Source organism: Eurypyga helias, unplaced genomic scaffold, assembly GCF_000690775.1.
Source record: "Eurypyga helias isolate BGI_N326 unplaced genomic scaffold, ASM69077v1 scaffold39926, whole genome shotgun sequence".
NCBI classification, from domain to species: domain Eukaryota; kingdom Metazoa; phylum Chordata; class Aves; order Eurypygiformes; family Eurypygidae; genus Eurypyga; species Eurypyga helias.
In genome coordinates this window covers 24174-28555 of record NW_010259212.1, presented here as the reverse complement: position 1 = coordinate 28555, position 4382 = coordinate 24174, and the positions used below count along the sequence as shown (strand labels likewise).

The window sequence follows — 4382 nt, the reverse complement described above, 5'->3', positions numbered from 1 at the left end:
GACTTAAACCAGTAAACTGGTGTAGCAAAATGACACTGACAAGCCAGGGGATGCCAGAACTAAGGTTAGAGCACGCAGACTGGTTGCCTTCCATACCATGGTGCTCTTGTACAGGAATCAAGACCCTATGCTGAGACCTCAGAGACTTAGATTGGTTTCTTGATGCATGAGAGTCCTCTGTGACTGGAACAACCACTTGAGGCTGCATGTAAACGGCATTGAGTGTTATAAGGTTATAATAAATTTTAGGCACTGCTCACAAAGAACCCACAAGCTCAAGTTAATTACTTACACCGCAGTCATAATACACGGACTCAAAAAGCCAAACACTAATGGAATGACAAGTCCATACGATGAAGAAAAGAGTGGGTTATGCTACGCTTCAGCTACCTCTCTATAAGCAGGTTTCTTAAAAATGCGGTGAGGTTATTCCTGTTAGCAGTGTCCAAAAAAAGAGGTAAAATGGTGTCACCCAGCCACATACCTATTTGGTCCCAAGCAATTTGTGAGGGAGGCACCCTATTTCCTTCTCCCTTCTCCATCCTGCAAGTACAGTGGGGGGAAGGGGAGGAAATACACAGCTACCCCTAGAATGGAAATAAAAGATTCCATGCTTCTGCAGAGAGGTACCCTAGTCAGCTCAGAGTGTCTTTGCCCAAATAATTTCTTTTTTTTTTTGAAGGGGAAGACATTGTAGCGTTATTTAAATACTTTCCGTGATACAAAAATAGAGTACGTAACTAAAAGATTTAATTACAAAAAACTATTTACAGGCCTCATATGCCACTTTACTCCTCTAAAATTAAGTATGAACATGTACAATACTTTCAGCACTACTGCATTATTTAGAGTGTTTGATTTTTATAGAAAAAAAAACCCTGATAGCATGACTGGAAGGAACTGAAAAGGTAAGCTGAATTTAGAAAACAACTTATGGTTTCTGGCCATCACAGGTGAAAGGCCAATATCTGAGTAAACAAAGTGTGATCCCTACAGGGCTGCTGGGCAGCAACACTAACATTCAGTGCTCTGGCTAATTAAAGCTTATTCTTTAAAAAAGCTTAGTGGTTTTATGCTTATGGTTATATGGTAATACGCACAAGTGAACAAGACAATCTCTGACTACAGAAATACCGAAGTTTCGTAAGAAAACACACCTTCTTGATTTTACCAGCTAGTAATTGCTTTTGTCTTACCCCACACCGTTTCTATTGTTTTCATCGAAGCTTAAATGCACAGTTTTTGAAAGAGACATAGAATCCTCCTCTTAAAGACTGACAAGCTGGCTTCCTTTAGTAGTTGAGCTTTGAGGGACAGCCCACTGGGTTGCAAAGCTTGGTGGATTCTGAGAATACTTAAAAAAAACCAGGTGCTATTACCAACACTATTTTATCCTACTTCTTACTGGCTCCTTACCCTTTATTCTGGTGTGGAAACAGAACTGGAAACTAGAAATGTAATGACACTGTGACTTCAAAAGCTTTTCCTGTATTTCAGCTGTTCTGATTTTCTAAATATGAACATTTAGGCATCACCACTGTCCTCCATTTCTCTGCTGTGGTCCAAGTACCTGGGCCAGACCTGCCTATCAAAGAGACCCAGTGTGTCAGGAACAGCTACACATACCTCTCCTCCTTTTGCACTGATTGCAGTGACTTTTGATACAAGTGCAGGATACCACAGCCTTTTAACTAATTCACCTGCCCTGCTGTAAAAGCAAGGCTTCCAAACAACAACAACAAAAAGGCAATAAAAGAAAATACTTCCTTTTTCTCCCAAGGGAACTTTTTCCCTTTCCTATTTAGCAAACCTTTTATTTTTCTGTTGAAATTAACATTTCTGAAGTAGTTACAGGATTTTTCTCTTACAGCATGTTTTTGCATATCAGAACAAAACCCTTCTATTTTAAGTGGTTGCCACAAAAAATGGGGACAGATTAATAAATGTCTACATAATAAACAACAACTGATAGTTAAAATTCAGAGGACATTTCCTATGAGACTGTACAGTCTGAATAAATAATGTGTGTGAGGCTAAGGAGCAGGCATAGTAACATTGTCAAAATGGCACAGTATCAAATCAAGAGGGCTTGGCTCCTGCTGCAAAAGGCGAGGAAGAAGGATATGCGTTTTCAGCTCCACTGACTTTCCCAACATGGAGACCACGGACAGAGAAGAGCAGTATATATAGTGCCCTGTTTACTGCTGATCTGTGACAAGGCCACTCTGGGAATTTCTGCCCTACAGAAAGACAGAGAAACTGCTTTCTGATTACACCATCCATCTGACCTACAGTAACAGCTGTGATGTAGTACCTATTAACATCCATAGGTTCTATCTTGGAGTTAGGGAGCTGAAGAGTACCAGCTGAGACCAGAAGCAGAGGCAGGTGTCACTGCTACTAAAACCTCCAGATTCTGCAATGTTGCATTTTCATCTTAAGGAGACCGTTCTGAAAAGCCCTAACTCTCTACTGCAGTTCTAAGTAACCAAAACGATAATTTCCAAGATACATACTGCTGTGCAGTCAAGCCTCTCAGTTCACTCCTGAGAGCCTGAACTGACAGTCTTCAGTTTGCCTTCACTCATGTACAAACAATAGGAAAAATTAATTAATTCTCAACCCAGGAACTCTGAGTAGAAAATGTCTAGAAGGCGGCATGGAACACTGGTAGAAGACAAAGGTACAAACAAAAGAACGCACCCTATGATGTACCACTAGCTTGATGCAGGACGGCAAAAATCACACATCTTCCTTTTCCAGAAAGGAATTAACACCTACAAGGGATTAGTTTAATACTAACTAATTACTGTTTGTAATTAACACTCAGATCTTTGGATGGAAAACACAGCAAATTGCTAGTTTCCTTGTAGTGCTAGAATAAATGTCCTAGAGTGATGAGACCCACAGTTCTACAGAGAAATACAGGATAGTGGCAAATTATATTTCACCTACATTGATTATATTTCCTATAAAATTTAACTAATAAAGCCTGTTGAAATAACATTTTTTTTAAAAAAAAGCCTGTTAAAATACGTTAAATATTGCATCACATATCTTTATGTAAACACTGGCACTCAGTAATATCTAAAAGACCTTTTGAAGACATTCCGTAACTCGAGGCACACTCTTCCTTGTTTCCTATGGAAATAAGGCTACATTAGTCTGCCTGCACACCTCTGATCCAACCTGAGCAATGACCTTGCAGACAAATATGGCTAACAGGCTCAAAATGCAACAGGTAGAAGACCATCAAGTCTTACAAAAAACAAGCAATCAGGATTAGGACAGCCCTAATAGCAGACATCCATGGACCCTATGCATACCAGAAAGGGAAAGGTTTAATCCAATATTTATAAGTCCAAAGACAGTCATGAATTCGAAATCCTGAAGAAATTAAGACTGTCTTCCCAGACTGACACTGAACAGTAAGGAAGGCAAACTGGAACACGGGATAGAAAAAAGATAAGGTTTGTTGAATCATCTAAGTGTATACAGGCATCAAGCTGCCTAGAAAACAACACTACCAGCTTGTGCTCCAACACTACATAACCTGTGCTAGAAAACACGACCAGATGTTTCTAAGGGATAGCATTTCCCCTTTAGAAACCCTGTACAGCAAGTTGACAAGACAGTCTTTTCCAGAAGACACGGACACTCCACAAGAAGAGAGCCATGTTTTCCGTACGTGCTGTGCTTGCTGCCAACACCATTCCGCTGAGAAGACTGGCAGGTTCAGCGCAATCCCAGAGAATGGGGCAGCACTCCACAGCACCAATTCTCCACAGTACACCAGAGTTCTGAGAGAGATGGCTCAGACCTGTCTTTTGTGCAGCATCCAGAGGACGTAGAAATCTCAATTGCTCAACGTCACTTTTTCTTTAGGACGGAAAAGCAGTATTTTAAATTAAAATTAAGCTTCCTCATTTCACCACTCTTTCTGTTGGCAGTGATTTCATAAGATCAAACTACAGGATGCTGGGGGAACTTAACATAAGTCTGGGTGCCACTTATTCCCCTCACAGGGGTGTTTTTAGCACTGCCAATATCCATTGTGAAATGTAAGTATCAATCAAAAAAGAAGAGAGATGTAAGATTATAACTAATTCCCAAAAAATTACCATAAATTGCTCTGTCTGGAGAACACTTCATAAATACATTTTTAGGAGTGCAAAGAATTCTCAGGTCAAAATCTGAATCAATTACAGCATTCTTCTGTTGAAGCAGTGTTTCAGATGGCAATCACAAATAACAAGGCATATCTTATTTTCTGTATCTCACAACACTTTTAACTGCAACACGTGTAAAGGAATGTGACTGTAGAGATATGAATTGTGGTTGTAGAACACAGTGAAAATTGTAGGTAACTGTTCTAACAATCG

The 4382-nt window shown here is 39.8% G+C and overlaps 1 protein-coding gene across 1 annotated transcript in view; it reads right to left on the bottom strand.

The window, feature by feature from the left end:
* Positions 1 to 4382, bottom strand: part of CCDC171 (coiled-coil domain containing 171) — a gene marked incomplete at both ends in the record, with an annotated part of 57093 nt that overhangs the window by 29676 nt on the left and 23035 nt on the right. The window lies entirely within an intron of this gene.